The sequence below is a fragment of the Pleurodeles waltl genome, chromosome 1_2 (assembly GCF_031143425.1).
Source record: "Pleurodeles waltl isolate 20211129_DDA chromosome 1_2, aPleWal1.hap1.20221129, whole genome shotgun sequence".
NCBI classification, from domain to species: Eukaryota; Metazoa; Chordata; class Amphibia; order Caudata; family Salamandridae; genus Pleurodeles; species Pleurodeles waltl.
This window is the reverse complement of record NC_090437.1, coordinates 187,889,924-187,907,703: the sequence shown is the minus strand read 5'-3', so window position 1 is coordinate 187,907,703 and position 17,780 is coordinate 187,889,924. Positions and strand designations below refer to the sequence as shown.

Genomic DNA, 17,780 nt, shown 5'->3' with positions numbered 1-17,780 from the left:
CCTGCCTGATCTCCCTGAGATCTCACTGAGATCAAAGCAAAACTACTGATTTGCACGGACAAGATTGCTTGGAAGACTCCAACACTGTAAAACCGTTAACTGGCTCAGGGTTTCTTCTATTTATAACAAGCTCTTCTACTCAGAAAAGTGAAAGAAGTCTATTCCAGTGGACCCATTTGTGATCTATTTTTAGGTCGATCATAGCAGCACGCAAGCGCTGCTTTTAAGACGTGTTGGTATGTATCTGGATTTTTAACCACTCCCACTGCACGCCCATCACTATCACTAGTTCATGGGCTTGCCTTTCAAAGATCCTTTGTTTTCGTTGGAAAATGCTTCATGTTTATCCCTCCTTGGCGTGGTTTAGTTACCGCCTTGGACATCGCCTCTGATACATGGATTATTGCACTTTTGTCGATGACTTTGTCTGCGAGTCAGCTTCTTTTTCCTTTTGTGTGTTTCCTTGGCGCTCATGGCGGTGGTGGCACTTTGAATCGGCTCGCTTATGTCAACTATTTTACTTTTTATTTTCAGTTTGTGTGGCAAGAAAAGTCCAGTTAGGAATTTACAACGCTAAAACCTCTAACTCAAGCAAACGCAAGACCCATTGCATTACAAATGCTTGTTTTGATTTAGGTGAAGTTAGAGAACAATAATTGCCACTGTGTAAGTCACGGCTGTATGGGTGGATTTTTACTGCAATTTAATTGTGCAAAAACTTTGCATGTTTTTATATTAGTAATAAGATTTTTGTGGAATGTTTCATTGTCCTCCTGGTTGACTCCACATTGTAACTTTAAAAGTGCAGATGCATATGGCAAGAGTTTGAAAATGTTTGTAAATCTTCACAATTTATGACTCTGTATGCATCCACCTCATTTGCTTCGTAATTACCTGAACGCTCCTTGACAATTCTCTCGGAACTTTTCCATAGGTAAGTGAGACGTTTGTATGCAAATCTGAATTTGGAAATACTCCACAGCCTCATGTTTTCCAAAAAGAATCATAACAACAACTACACACATGTATATAGATACTTTGTGTCAACCCTCTTCAGTCATTGGTCTGTTCCTCATTCACATTTTGATTCGATACATTACATCATGTAGCAAGGATACACTTCAGCCTTACTCATTTCACTGTGAGTAATGTGATTTTACTTGTGCACATGTGCTCTTCGACCTATACCATGGTCCGCTGCCATGGTTAGTGATCAATCTTTGTTTTCATTTCATGTTATTTTAATTTATTTTGGCACTAGTTAATTCTTTATATTTTTTGCAAACAAATGCAAGCCACCATTGCATTTTACTCACAAACTTGCGAAGACCTGACATATTGGCTTTTCCAATCCGTACTTTTAAAACGTGGTGAAGTAAAAGAGCAAACTGAATTACTAAGCATAAATTGTTGGGTTTTAAACAAATTATTTAATTAAGCATACAGGCTCTAGATTCAAAAGTCAAACAAAATTCATGCATTTTCTGTACATATATTATGCCTACATGCAAACATAGAACATCTGACCCTTCATTTACATTCCAAAAAATACAGTTACATTGAACGTTTTAAAAGCTTTACACTATATTTGCATAAAATTCAACTTGGAAAACCGAATACGCAGGACACCAGTTTCTATAAAACGCAGATTACTGAACGAAAGCAATGGCTAACATTGATACACTAATCATTAAATCGTGTAATGAGTGGACTACAAGTGCATTAGTGAAAGGTGGACTTGTTGTCTGAAGCAGCCCATCCGTCTTCCCTTGCACAGGCGGAAGTGATCCCCCAGCATGTGGGTGCCCTGAATAACTGTAACTAGCTGCTGGTGGATTCATGGGAACCCCATTTTGACCCCTTGCAATTGTAGCCCTCAGGGGGCACACTGATTCCATCACGTTTTTGTGGCACACGTGTAGTGCACCTTCTGATAGCCTCTTTGCCTCTGCGTCCACACCCATAATGGTGCGCAGAGGCAAGGTATTTCCCACATTATCACAAAACACTATGCCCCCCACTAAAGGGGGGACGCCTACTGAAGATAGCACCTACACTATAAATACACTGACACTGTGCCCTCTTCTCTAATACTACAGTGGCCTTGGGGGGCACCGAAAACGCTGCTCACAACCACTGTGCCCCCGAGCAGAGCTGGTAATACAGGAGTTCTAAACAGAGCTGTAAGTGAGAGTCAGTGAGTATGAATGGGTGAAAATGTGAAAGATTGTTTGTGAATAATAGAATCAGTGAGTGTGTGAGTACCTTGTGAGTGATTATGACTGAGAATAAGTGAGAGCTTGAGTGAACTAGAGTGAGTGAAAGAGAGAGTGATTGAGAGAGTGTGTGAGTATGAGTGAATGAGAGTGTGAGTGTTAGCATGTTTTATGCTTTTGCCCTGCTTGACACAAGATAAATCAGATTTTATAGGGGCACTCAAAGCAGCATATAGTCATTCTCATATTATAGGGGGATACTGGTACAAGGGGGGGGCATGGCAAAATGCAGGCCCTGAAGAAAGTCAGTCGAACTCATACATGGTCATGATTTTGTGGGTATTGACAAAATCTTTGCACTGTCTTCCCACAAAGTTACGAATGGATGACCATGGAGTAAGGAGTGCAGTCACTCTATTTTTCTACAGGGGATGTAAGGGAAGGAAAGACTTTGCAGAACCAGTCACCCTACGTGAACCCAATACTTAATTTAAAAAACATATATATATATACATATATATATATATATATATATATATATGTATATATATATATAATATATATACATATATATATATATATATATATATATATGGTTTTAATCAGGCATTTTTGAGTATGCCAACCAAACGTCACATTATTAATTTACCAACTGCCATCATTGTTTTTAAAAGGGAGTTAATTGCATTAATATACCTGCCAAGAATTTTGCTGACGCACCCATGGCTGACCCGTAGCTGTCTTGAGATGTCACATGGTCTTACGCCCTGATGAGCAAGTTCTACAATCCTTTGCCGGACTACATCAGGGAGAGGGCGGCCATTCACAAAAACACCTCCCAGCTGATTCACTCCTCCATGTCCTGGAAAGCAGAAAAAAGGTTATTTAGTGTCACTGGTTAGAGAAATAGAGTGGAATAGTTGTCATTTACATTTGACTATCTGTTGAGGACTGACATGCAAGCAGGAAAGCTAATCTTTACTGTAAATATTGCAGTACTCCTGCAACTATCTTGCATTATTGAGATACTGAAGCAGACCATTCATTTAATTGGGGTCAACTGATATCTAAAACTGTCAACTAGGGGGCTCCAGGGGTAAGGGCTGCCACCCATTCTTACTCGTTGGTAGCCCTGGCCCGGTGTATGGCCTCAGCAGTCAAGACGAAAGGAGCAGGAATAAAAATGTAAACATCTTTGAGAGCCTTGGTTCCTTTCTGCAGTTTCCATGCCATGCACTGGGCCTTGTTTTCCAACGGTAGGGAAGAGGCTGCTGAGGGACTACGGGTGAGACAAGGGCTCATCCCTGTAATGTCATGCGGGATATAAGGGTGTGGGTTTGCGATGCCACTTTTACTGCCCTCGGTGGTTTGGAAAGGTGATGTCCATGAAAGCACACCTCGTCAATAAATTTGCAATCTTGCAGCTTTATGAGATATATCCAAAGAGCTATGTTTATTCATATGTAGCCTGTATCTGGAGCCAGGAGAGACAGATTATGACTAATAGTGTAAAGTTACACTCTGTAGGCCTCCACGACACATCTCTTAATATCAGTTATCGCAGACACCTATGTAAGAGTGAGTGTAGACAGCATAAGAATGAACTGTACACAGCCACCTCCGTTTGGCTTTTTGTGGACAATATATGATTCACTAGATTGCTGTATGCCTGCTAAGTGTGACTACTGTTCTTTAGCTGTAGTCCTACAACAAGCAACATGCAGTTACACTCTGTTCTTGCTGCAGATATCAAATGATGCCATCAATGAGAAGCCATTAGAGGATTGTAGAGGATGTCCCTCACACGGCCAAGCTCCAAACCTGAGCTATGCAGCGGTACCCGTGGGGGACCAGTGTTTGTTTACATGGTAAATGGGAGGAAGGATTTGCAGAAGAGGTGTCCTGACAAGAGATGCCTTAGAAATACATTTTACCTAAAGTGAAGTGGACTTAAACCAGCAGGGGGCATCCCATTGTAATTAATGCAGTTTATCATTAGCCTGACTGAGTTAAGGGTCAGTCAGTCAGCCCTGTGCACGACTGGGGAAACAATGGATAACTACTCATTGTATTTTATTTAAAAGCCTCTACAGCACAACCTTCACCACAAGGTAACAAATGCCATTTTCCATTAACATTAGAGAGAGAGGATCAATCATAAGTACACGAGTAAGCCACAGAAAAAATGCAATGACTGTAAGCACATTCAAAAATGGTATATGGTAACATGTCTTGGTGGATCACGTCCAGCCGTCATCTGGTTTGGGTCTTTCATCTCTCACCACACTCAACAAGTGAACATACAATCATGCTAAGGCTGGCCTTTGAGATAGGCTTAGCTGCCTCACCAGCCAAAAAACAAATCACACACATTATATGCAAAAAGGAGCTTTTGGTCAACAGATGTCATCCATTAGTCTTTTAAATTATCATTCACATGTTCGTTCCACCCACTCCAGCATACAGCATGGGGCAACGAGTCAGCCTGCTTTATTCACTGGCTCCCTTCACCTTGAGTGACTGCAGAAAGCCTGTGGACATTGTTCACACTCCCCTAAATATTGTCCCTTTCTGTTTCGCGACAAAGCTAGTTCAAACTGCGCTATTCTTAAATGTTTTTATACTAACTTTAAAATACTGGTAATTTTGCCTGCATTTCGGGTTCCCAGTTAGGTGGCAATTTATTTTCCATTTCTTTTTTTTAGATTTATAGTTTATGTTATTAATTGTTTAAGTGACATGTAACTTTGTAGCTCTCTGTAATATGAGTCCTTGGTCAGGTCCTGAGTTAATCTTGTCAACGTCACAAACAATAATAATAATATTGATAATCAAAATAATAATAAAATGCATGGCACAAATGAAAGGCTTTTTAGCCAAATATAAATAGCTAGCACGACAACCACATCAGTGAACATCTTAGTTACAAGCATATGGCGGTCATGTTAGCCGATGGCATATTTTCTATTATTTCCTTTTTATAGCATAATCTTTGCCAAAAAATTAATAAGCACGGCTATACCTTTCCAAAGCCAGGCCTTTTTTGCTCTGCCCATGTGTGGGTTTAATCCTTTTTATTAAGTTTAAGACAGGGAATGCATACAAAGCAGCTTACAGGTATAAAGTTGTATAATGTAGTGGATGCAATATAATTATCAGAGCCAGCAGTGTCAAAAAGCATACAGGAAGTACCCAAGACAACAATAAGGTGAAACACGCAGGCACGGCAGCTGTGAGCAAGCTGTATGAGACCCATGGATGAGGGGGGCAGCCCGTGTAGGATGGCTCTGCCCATGCTTGCTGTCCACAGCCATCTAGATCAAATTTAAAGTTCCCGAAGAACTGGCTCTCAGCCCTGCATTTCAATATGTACATGATGCCTCTCGTCAATACCATTCACCATTCCACACCCAACTCCCAGATCTACACCCGGCAACACAACTACTTATACAAATAGTGAGTTTTTGTTAACATTTGCGCCCTTTTGTACACATAAAAGAGAAAACAAATGAAATGTATTACAGTGTGATTTTAAATTAATTTATCAGGGTAACAACTGCAAAAGAATAACAAAGGGAAAGGGGGGAATAAAACAGCTTACAAACCATCTGCTGTATGATAAAATAAATTCCCTAAAAGTGATAAACTGAGAAATAAATTTGGACCGCTTGTGATATGGTGGTCAAAGTAAATCACAGCAATACATGTAGAAACACTCTTTTGATCTTGTCCACAAAAAGTGGAAGGGAGGGAATGGACCTTTCAGCAGTTGAAAAGAGAAGAAGTGGAGGTAAAGCATGTCAAATATAAAACAGATATAGGCCCATCTTACGAGTTAAGGCTAAAGTTCTGATTCCTATGCATGGGGATCAAAACTACAGATTGTATGGTAGCTATTTCACCCTCCCAGTTCTCCACTGATATGGTCCAGCAGGTCTACCCTTATATTTATTGGTGGGGAAATAGTCCAGAAACAAATGCAAAACTTGCAGAATTCAGTGTATTAAATGTTGATTCTGCATGTTATGTCTCATTTCAAAGTTGAAAACTCAGAAAAGGAGGGATTTGCCACACGTGCTAAATACTTCAACATACGTTGATGGTATTTACTAAGGCTAGTAGACATCCCACCCAATTCTTCCCAACTTGGAATGATGACCATCAGGCTGGGAAGGAGTCAGAGCAGTTACACTGATCGGCTGTAAGAAATCAGTTTCATGTTGGATTGTGATTTGATTGATCCCTGGCTTTTTCTTGGTAGTTGATATCCACACACCTTAAAAAATGCATTCAGCTGATTTGTTCCAATTAATAATTCATATCCTGTTCACAAACTCCTTATTTTGAGACTTCATACATTAGCCATGCTAAATATTTTTGAAAGCCCTGAAAGGCTCATGTGGCACGGTTTAGGGTGGTAGTGGTGTTGGTGGAGTGGTCTGGGGGATAGGAGAGGGGTAACAATAGTGGTAGTAGATAATGTGGATGAAATGCTTTAGCAGGTTTATATTTCGACCACAATATTGTGACATATTCTACTGGGCACATATGTAATTATGGGGTTCCTAGTGTCATTGAGCAGAGACCGCATCTCTTCAAATTTAAGCAATGGCATTGATGTTTTAAGTTAAGGAGGGACTTTATACAGAAAGCTGGAGATTTGTGGATTTTATGTTGACCTTCAAACTCTTTTGGTTCTCTTTTGGGGGAGTTACTTTAGTGTTGATTTATAAAAATAGAAAAAAGAGAAAGTATTGTATTTTAGTTTTAGCCTGGTAAGTAGACTGAGTAAGTCTTGTCCAGAATGCTTGTGTCTTCATCACTTGTTTATGCGGAACAGCGTTAGTATCTACAGTTCGTATCTTATCACCTTCCTAGCCAGCATCTTAGGTTTTGTCTGCTCGAATTCTAACATAGTGATAATCACTTTTTGAGCTACTACTGTCGCCAACAGATCACATTACAGATACTGGGAGATCTGTAATTCTTATTGTCCCCTGTCTTCTCTGCTTGCTGGGGTTACAGTCATTTTATATTATAGTCCTCATATCCTCTTTCCGTTGCTCTTTAGGTGGCACCCTAGAAAATATTGGCTTACGTGAACCTCTCTTTGCTTCTCTCTCCATCAGGGTATACTGGAGGTGCTTCCAACCAAATAATCACTTCATAACAAGAGAGTACATGTAAACCCTATTTAATTTACACTCTACGCTAATTGCCATCCTGGACTTTGAGTATTCATGGTTCTGGATTTGAATGACTTGTCTATATCCATGGGTGCTACATTTTCAACTGGAGCTAAATAGCAGAACAATTTTATTTGGATCACGAAATTCGAGGCCTTTTCCCCAGGGTTATCGCCCCCCTGTCTCCAAATTCCTTCTCCCATTATTTCTGGCTAAAAATTCTTGAGTCCTATTGTGAGATGACCTGCGAGTAAACAACCCAACTTCACTCATCAAATAAGAGACTTCTGCTTTGGAAAATTCTGGTGTTCGGTGAGGTAAACTTTAGAAGTTTTCCAGTCTTAAGTCATGCAAACACATATACTGGGTGGGATTCATGGGTATGGAGGGTGGACGTTAGCCATTTGTTGGCTCCTTCATGAACAACACCGGTGTCTCAAGAGTATCTCCAGGATACATCCGTGGGCTTGGGTATCTAGGCCATCTGTAATAGCACATAGGCAATGCAGTGGAGCATTGTGTTGTGCAAAATATGGCAGCTCTATGATTTGGGAACAAAGCTATCATAGCCTCCCTGTTTATAGCAGAGATTCTTAGTACAGGATTTTTGTGGAGGAGAATTGTGTTGTGCCACATACATGCTTGGAGACGCATTTGTGTGTTTGCTTACCCATCTTAGCCATATTGTTGTCCATATGGTCACCCACATCATGGCCTGTCCTCATTCTCCTATTAAGTATTTCCTATTCACCATTCTTACAACCACCCGTCCCTATTCTACTGCTAGAGAGTGATATTGATCATTTTAAAACGTTGTAGAGCAAGTGGAGATAGTTCTCACCCACTCTAATTTCAGAGACAAGCATCCTAGTGTGACTGATTGCAGTGTTACAGGAACAAAGTAATAAGCTCTTTCAATGTCGACATTTCCAATAACCTGCTCAAAGAGTGTTTGAGTTCCTCCCTTCTGTGTCTAAGTGGACCTACTTAGAGTTTGGCAGAGGGGTTACTCCTCCACAAACGTGACACATATCCCGTTCGCTGTATTACAATTTCCAAAGGCTATAATGAAATTGTAATACAGTGGACAGAATATCCAGCACGTTTGTGATGGAGCAAACCCCTCCGCCAAACTCTACATCAGGCCATGGGTGTTCTCACGGTTCTGTTCAGCCCAGCAAAGCACTGCAGCACGAGTTGCATCCGGAATCTGTGTTCCAGCATGTGACCTGCCAATTAGGTAGATAGCACTAAAGAATGCACAAAGGAACAAAAAGGAGGGCTCATAGTTTTAGGTGTTCTAAGGTGACCCAAGGGAGATGTCAGGGGGACATAGGGCACTCATCAGCGGCCACCACTGACTCCAGCAAACACTGGTGGCCCAAAGAGAGAATGAAGGTACTCAAGTTGGCATCTGCTCATGCCACACTCAGCAAGCTGTGCTGACTGCACCTGTACACCTGTGTGAGCCTGAAGTGGGTGTTAGCCAGTCATTTCCATCCCTGAAGCATGGTTAGAAAGTGGTTTGGGCGTCAAAGGGGTTCTTTTTTCCTACGATTCAGGGGATGCTCATTCATGACTTTCTGACTAATAGGGACACTTGGATGAAGGATACCTTATTGATTCTTAATGATTTGAAAACTGAAATACCGATCATTATCCCTGTAAAAAAAACAACTCTTCTGGCCCCTCTGTCTTGACCGACACTCAGAGCTAATGCAGAGGTTTTACACTTTAGGTCTACTGTTTGATGAAAAGTTGTCTTTAAAGCCGCAGATCACCCAAATTGGCAGGTACTGCATCACTATCATTAACTCACCAAAATCATTACCCCTTTATATGCAGCCATCACAGCATCAGTGTTTTGAAAGGTATTGCCCTCTGATCAACAATGGAAACAACCTTTACTATCCCCTCCTGATACGCTCAATTGAGAAACGGCACCTACAACAAAATAAAGCATCCCAGATAATCTGCACCCTGAAATCACGGCCCACATCATTTCAGCAGCAGCTAACCTCCAATGTTCATACCCACCAGCATTTATTACAAGATCTTTTGTATTGAACAAATGGTGGTTCGAAACTTGGGATCAAAATATCTCCAGGACAAAATAAAGAAATACACTACAACCAGACCAATAAGATCATTTTTAAAGTCGAAACTAGAGTGCATTCCCAGAGCCATAAAAAATCTACGTTTAATGAAAAAAAAATGACACTCCATATGTCCCCTCTTTAGGACACCTTCTAAGAACCCTTAAATTAAATGTCACCTCTCTTTCAGAAAAAAATTAAAAGCACTCCTCTTTCACTATGCACATACATCAGACCCCATCTTTTCTAGTATCACATATTACCTCCCGTCCCTCCCTCGCCTTCCTTTTAAACCAATGAGGCCTCCCGCCTCCCCCCTAGACCCTCCCTTCCCCTTTTAAAACCGCCCCCCACCCTTATCTCCTCCTGTTTCTTTTGTCTAGCCCACGCTAGACGTTTTCTTTTCCCTTACCTGCACGGTGGGGCCTGGAGGTCTACGATGGAGGCACTCCTCGGGACGCGGAGCTCCGCGAGGAGTGCTGCAGCTGGTCGCGTCCTGTGACGAGCAGCCGGGCTGCTCGGGAAGACGTGGACTGGGGGCCGGCTGACGGGGTCTGCCGGCCCTCTGTGGCTGGGGCGTCGTTTTCTGGGTTTCCGCGCTGCAGAGCGGCGGGGAACTGCGGAACGGCGATTTTTGGACGAGGTTCAGGTAGGACGGGCGTTCTGCCCGCTGTTTTATGACCAGGGCTGTTCAACAGTTATGTTTGACCATTTAGAGGATTGGTGGATTCCTAGGAAGATCTCTACATGGGGAGAATGCATTTTATGGGTCTGGCAGAGAGACGGGGGATTGTCTCCTCTTCCTCCTAGGAGGAGGAGGGTGCTGCTGGTGTTTCCACTCCTGGGGGGTCACAATTACCGGATAGGGGTACTCCCCTCAAGTCTGGAGATGAAGTGCAGGAGATGATTGTGGTGGCTGTTACCAGGGCTCTTCACGCAGGGGTGGCCAGGACTGGTCAGTCTATAAATTCTCATACATCGGCTGCTGCACGGAAGTCCTCATCAGATAGTGTGGGTGATGAGACCCCTTCTACGTCATCTGGGGGTAAATATGTATCCAGTGAAGAAATGTGGGAGGTGATGGCACATGTTCGGGTCAATTTGGGTTTCCCAGTGTTTCAACCTTCAAACTCGGATTCTCGTTTGTTTCCACAATATCAGACGCCTGCCATGTTTGCCATGCCTTTTCAGGGACCTGTGAAGGATATGGTATTTCAAGAATGGAAGGATGTGGATAAAGTTCAGGTTCCACACTTCCTGCAGAAACTATATTTGCTTGAGGGGGAGGAGGTGTTACCTCCTTCGGTCCGCCTGGATTAAATTCTGGCTACCCTGATTGGCAAAACGACAATGAATCCGGAGGATTGTGTGCCGACGGATGCCACGGACCGTAAGGTGGATTCTGGTCTTAACAGGGCGTTTGCCGCTGAGAATCGGGCGCTAAGGGCTGGTATATATTCGGCTTATGCGGCCCAGTCGTTGGTGCAAGACTTTGATATGCTGGCGGTGGCTGTTCAGGAAGGGGCTGCTTGTTCAGAGCTCCTGGCTGGTTTGGTGCAGCAGACCAGATTGTTGGCGGATGTGTCATCGGATGGGGTCCGTACTTCGGCTCTGGCCTCTGGTGCTTTGATTGGGGCTCGTAGGTCCCTCTGGTTGCGTTCATGGGAAGCTGACCCAGGGGAATAGGCGGCCTTGCTGAGACTGCCGTTTGAAGGTCGTAGCCTGTTTGGGGAGCAGTTGCCATCCATGCTTTCCGAGGTATTTAGTGGAAGGAAGCATGCTTTGCCTTATAAAGGGGTTTCTTCTTCCAGTAAGGGGTGGAAGAAACATTCCCGTTCTTCTCCGAATATGGGTTCCAACTCCTTTTCATTTAGATGACGGCGTTTTCAGCCATGTTTTTCCCCTAAGAAGTCGGCTCCTACGATACTGGGATTCAGTAGGGGTCCTGTCAATCACTGTGGGCCTAGCATAGGGCCGGTTGGGGGAAGGCTGAGTCACTTTCTTTCTGCTTGGGTGGAGAGTGTCGGCGATCGTTGGGTGCTAGACATTGTGGACAATGGTTATGTCATCGATTTTGGGGTAGTACCTCCAGATTCAGGGGAACGTCCCACCCCTCTACCATCGGGGGGTCACGGAGAAGAGCATTATTGGACGGAGTTCGGGACTTGCTGGTCTAAGGGGGCCATTTCCCGCGTTCCGCTGGAGGAACGGGGTCAGGGCACTTATTCGGTCTTGTTTCTTGTGCAGATAGTTTCAGGGGGATTTCGTCCAGTGCTCAATCTGATAGATGTGAATGCTTGGATCAGGACGGTGCATTTCCGCATGCTGTCTATTCAGACTATATTTCCTTTGGTCGGGCATGGGGACTTTCTAGTGTCGCTGGATCTGCAGGATGCTTACCTGCATGTGCCTGTGGCGAGGTCTTCTCAGAGGTTCCTGAGGTAGGCTGTGGATCAGGAACACTACCTGTTTTGCGTTCTACCTTTCGGTCCAATATCTTCTCCTCAAATTTTTTACGAAGGTGCTGGCCCCCCTGGTGGCTTTGCTACATTCAGGGGGGGGTTTATTCATCCATATCTGGATGACATCTTGATTCATGCCCAGTCACGGGTCCTGTTGCTGAGGCAGGTAGCCCGAGTTCTGGGGGTCCTGCAAATCCAGGGGTTTTTAATCGACTGGGAGAAGTCAGTTTAGTTCCGTCCCGGGATCTGGTTTTTCTGGGGACTCGATTTCGGACTCTTCTAGGCTTAGTGACGGTGTCAGAGAAGAGGTTGGGTGTACTATCGTCCTTGGTAGAGTTGGTTGTATTCATGGCCGCACCACGAGCTCTTCTATGGTTACGTCTGCAGGGTCCTTTGGCGTCGGTGATATTTCTGGTTCCTTGGGCATGTTTCCGTCTCCTGTGCTTGATGACGTGGTTCTGGAGAAGGTGGGCGCCGGGGTCCGGTTCTCTGTAGGACAGGGTTCAGGGGTCTGGAGTGTTTCACAGGGAATTGCAATGGCCGGATCTACTGAGCAGGGTGATTCCTTCCTCTCAACTTTTCTCCCTCCGGAAGTCTCTGTTTCTGCATCTGGTTCGGCTTTGGGGGCTTCCAGTGCTGGGTGTGTTTGCGTCAGCAGAGAATGCAAAGTTGGATCGCTTCTGCTCCCGTTTTCGGTGTCCCCAGGCCTGGGAGGTGGACGGGATGTCATGTCCTTGGCCGAGGGGTCTTTTGTATGCATTCCCTCCATTTCTACTTCTCAGGGCGTTTCTGTTGAGGGTGAGGGATCTGGGTTCCAGGGTTATCCTGATTGCGCCTCTTTGGCCGCGGGCGGATTGGTTCCTGTTGTTAAGGCTGATGGCGGACGGGAGGTTGTGGCCTCTCCCTCTTTGTCCCTCTCCCCTGGAGTTTCCCTGCCTCCCAGTGGTGTCGTTGAGGGGGTTGCACTTGACGGCCTGGTAGTTGTACGACGTGGCTTGACGGGTCTGGGGGTACCGGTAGCTTTGTGTTCTACATTGCTGGCTTCCAGGCGACGTTCCACTTTACTTGCCTTGGGTAGACAGTGGCGGGTTTTTTCTTCTTGGTGTTTGAATCATGTGTTGGATCCTACCTGCGCGTCTATCTTTGAAGTGCTGCAGTTCCTGCAGGACGGTGCACAATTGGGTTTGTCGGTAGCATCTCTGAGGGTACAGTGGGCGGCGATTCCGGCATTCAGAGGTCCATGGCGTATTCTTGAGTATGAAGGGCACTTGATGCCTAGATTTTTTCATGGTCTGGTTAATTTGTTTCCTCGCCCGGTACGTTCTTTTCCTTCATGGGATCTTTCTTTGGTTTTGGTTGTTTTGACGGTGGCCCCATTTGAGCCATTGGGGGGACTGTGATTGGCGCCATCTGTCCTTGTAGACGTTCTTTTTGGTAGCCATTACTTCGGATCGTCCGGTGCCTTCCTTTATTCCAAAGATCAATTCTTTGTTCCATTCCCGTCAGGAGGTTATTCTTCCTTCCTTTTGTCCAGAGCCCTCCTCTAGGGAGGAGGTCCGTTTGCATTCGTTGGATGTACGCAGGGCTCTATTGGAGTACCTACGGGTGGTGGCTCCTTTTCGTATGGGGGTTTCCCTTTTTGTTAATTTCGGTCCGGCACGTGACGGTGAGAAACCTTCCACGGCTTCCTTGAGTCGGTGGGTGAGATCTTTGATTTTGTTGGCCTATTCCTTGAAAGGGGTGGTTCCTCCTCAAGGGATTCAGGATCGGTCTACCAGAGGTATGGCGGCTACGGTGGCCGACATTCAGGGGACTTCCGGGGTGGAAATTTGCAGGGCCGCCGCTTGGGCTTCTCCTTTGACGTTTGTGCGTCATTATAGGTTTTCGGACTTGGGTAATTTGGAGTCGGTTTTTAGGTCACCGTGTCTTATCCTCTATGAGATGATAGGGGTAGGGTGTTTTGGTGTCCTTGGTGCAGGATATGAATAGTAGTTCTTGCAACTCTGTGTCCGTCTCCTGTGTTTTTCTTGCTATGTCTCATTGGTTTAAAAGGAAGGCGAGGGAGGGACGGGAGGTAATGCTTCCATTTTCTTACGATAATGGCATTACTCCTAGTCCTGCTCCCTCGCCTTCCTTTTCCGTTCCCTCCCGCCCTCCCGGTACGGACTGTCCGAGTTGCTGCTTGGCTTGGTTTTTGTACAGGAGGAGATAAGGGTGGGGGGCGGTTTTAAAAGGGGAAGGGAGGGTCTAGGGGGGAGGCGGGAGGCCTCATTGGTTTAAAAGGAAGGCGAGGGAGCAGGACTAGGAGTAATGCCATTATCGTAAGAAAATGGAAGCATTCATCGATGTTGTTGGCTGTTGGACAGCTCAAAGTATTGTGGTCTGCGTAAGTGACTGATATGTGTGAATAAACAGCAACAATGCAAGAACACTGACCTGCCTCGCTGGCACCCAAAATACACAGTTGCTGGTTGTACTGACATTTATGACATTTAATCTCAGAACCCTAAAAAACTGCCTACCCCTTTCTTGTAACGAATGCAACTAATAGAGCATAACTTGATACATGAATAAATTTGATCTGAATGCAAGTGTAAGAAACAACTCCGTTTCTTTTTTAAATTATTTATTTTAAGTAATACATTGCACACATGATTAAAGCAAGGTTTGGGTCTTACTATTACTTAATATTACTTACTATTACTTCCCAGCACTGAGAAATAGCACAATTAAGTTGGTAGCGCATGTCACACTTGTGGAACAAACAGAGCACATTTACTATTTATGCATATTGTAAATAATAACTAAAATTAGGCCTCCTGGAAAATAGGACAATGCCTTTAAGAATCGAAGAGACCCAAGGACTATAATACACTACGTCACAATTTAAGTTTTCTCCCAGTAAGTCTATTACAGTGTTCATTTTGTCAAAATAAGATGTTTCAAGTATGTATTGTTAAATCTCATGCAATTCCTGGCTTTACTTTTTTCCAGTGACACTGAAGAAATATAGGATCCAACCTGACCTGCCTAGGGTAAATGAGCAAACTATTGCCAGTACTTATACTTTTAGATCTTTTAGCTCCTTTCAATACACGTAACTCTTCACTTCTGTCTTCTTTTCGTCCGTTTGGTATTTTTGGTTCAGGTCTGTCTTGGATAACCTGTCACTGTCTCTTCTTTTTCTGTTTCGTTTCATGTCAGGTATGGCTTACTGCGTGGTTCTACCCTTGATATTTTACTTTTAGTCTCTATACTATCCAACTATCCTCTGTTATTTCCTAATTTGTGTTTAATTGTCCTTAATTCATATTGTTATGCACACAATTTAGGGACTGCTTTTGGTGGTTCTCTTACCTTTCCAAAAACAAATCTTAGGGTGGGTTCTCGTATTTGCTGCTTCAATTGTGCGTCTTTTTGCTTGTAGCTGTACAATATGAAGACAATCCAACCCTTGTTCCCATTCCTGGGGCTAAACTCCTCATTCATTGTTTCTTCTTCAATCCAATATTTAGTCATCTATACATATACTTTTGATCTTAATAACTTTGCTCACATCACTCTTTTTTATCACGTCATATTGGCTGATTATTTTGTATTACTTTGAGTTTCATTGTCTATGATTGCGTTTTGTATGTCCTAAAGGTTTTCTTCCACTTTTCTGGTTGATGTATTTTTCTCTATCATAAGGCTCATCATTAACATTCAACTGAGTAAAGCCTCCTTTCCCGTCCTCACCCCGTAGGTATTTTACTCTCTCAAGGCAGAAAGATCTTTCCTCTCCTCTCCAGTTTTCCTTGTCACTGTTTATAAAAACAAATGTGTTTCTATGCCAGTCTGTGTAATTTTATTAAATATCTTCTTTGCATTAAATAATTAGGTAAATGACTGTTAAATTGTTCCCTATCATCCAAGCATTTTATACACATAAGAATATCATAGTATGGGAGCACATCCTCTGCGTTAGCACTGGCTGATCTAAAGATTATGGGCCTGATTACAGCCTTGACGGATTGGATACTCCGTCACAAACGTGCCGGATATCCTGCCCGCCATATTACAAGTTCCATTATATCCTATGGAACTTGTAAAACTGCGTGCAGGATATCCCTCACTTTTGTGATGGAGTATCCCATCCACCAAGTTGGTAATCAGGCCCTAATTCACCAACATAGCAGTGGTAGTGGAGCGGCAGTGACATCATGCAGCCCTTCTTCTCTTAAGACTTTGCAGGACTGAGCCTCTGTCACGCCTCCAGCTACTCTGCAGCTTTATGTTTTCCTCTGTGTTTGGAGTAATGTCAAGGAATGGAAACTACAATAAGTAAATGAGGATCTTTAGAGCCCTGTTTACTTTCCGTCCCTGTTGTTGACTTCATGATCCTCGAGACCAAGTGTATCAAAGGGCAGGCCAGGGAGAAAAACTACTATCCCTTCTTGCCTACTCTTAACTGAAGTAGATCACTTGCTTCCACTTTAGAATTGGATTCTAGTGAACTACCAGAGGAGCAGCACGTCTCATATGTGCTGTACACATCTGTGGAACCAGCCACTATTTTGAAAGAGACGTGTGACCGTAGAGACGTGCACTGGTTCCATACAAGCAACATACCAAATGTACAAAATTTAAAAACTGAAATTTGTCCAAATCCTACCCTCCGACCTTGACTGACATATATATATATTTTTTTTAAAGACTTCAATTAAAACAATATCAAAATATGTCAATTGCCTTTTTAATGTTATATTTCTGCATTCGTCACTCTGTCTGAACAAGTGAATTTGACTTAGGCAGTGGTGGAGGGTGGTGGCTAAGGGTTTTGAAGATACTAAGGGCAACATTCCAAGTAACACAATAGAGCTGGACACAAAAAAAACAATAGATATACCTTTTTAAGCATATTGAATCAGTGTTTGTGGCTGATCCCCAATGTTTCCGTTTGTATGGGAAATAATTGGTAAAAAACGCTTTTTACAACTGGGTCTGCGCTACACGGTTTTGTGTGTGGAATTCCCTTCATTTAGAACTAGTAAGTAAATGTGTGAGTAAAAGACAGATGTGAGCGCTATTTTCATCAACCTCTAAAATACGCAAAGGTAAAAGCCAAGCGCAAAAAAATTGGAGACCAAATTTTTGATTAGCGGAAGGATGTATGAGCTGTGATGGCTTTAGCGCTGGTGGCACCCTGTGCGACAGACTTTTTTGGCGCCCCACCACCCCATGACCACCTCCTTGGATTCCCTCACTACCATACAGCAAATGTGCCCGTCATCTCTCCATAAGCCCCCTTTCACATGCATTCATTTGTTTTTAAGCGCATGTAAAGGCTGACTTTACTAATCAGCTACCCACATAAAATATAGTTCCGTTCTTTGCAGCAGGCATATTAACCCTCTACACTACTTTAGGCAAGTCAACGCTGCCACTACTATAGACAAAACTCCCATCTATCTCCCTAGCAGGAACATTAATCAAAAGGTATCCTAACATTTTAATTGCTTCCTGAAGGCTGGAGCAAAATACATTTTTCAGTAGGTGCGTTTAAATCGCACATTTCCACATTATTGCTAACCACAGTGTCCCCCCTGAGGTCAGCGTCACCTAATTCAGGTCAGCACCTGGTGCAGCTGCACCGCTCGCACAGCTCTAAAGCCGGCCCAGTGTACGAGTGAAGGATAATTTTTCTCAAACACAAGGGTACTCCAAAAAGATTATACTTGCAGTTCGGGAAACGGGGAAAAACAAAAGGCAAAAAATAAGTACACTTTCCGCTTAACCTATATACATTAACTGATGGACTTAATCCCAAGTGGAAATACC

At 43.6% G+C, this 17,780-nt stretch overlaps 1 protein-coding gene across 1 annotated transcript in view; it reads right to left on the bottom strand.

Annotated features, from left to right (window-relative positions):
* The window catches only part of PAX5 (paired box 5), a 424,585-nt gene extending 421,513 nt beyond the window's left edge, over positions 1-3,072 (bottom strand). Inside the window, exon 1 of the mRNA XM_069237601.1 lies at positions 2,913-3,072. The gene's annotated coding sequence lies outside the window, so the exon portion shown is untranslated. The remainder of the gene's footprint in view (positions 1-2,912) is intronic.
* Positions 3,073-17,780: the final 14,708 nt, after the last annotated feature.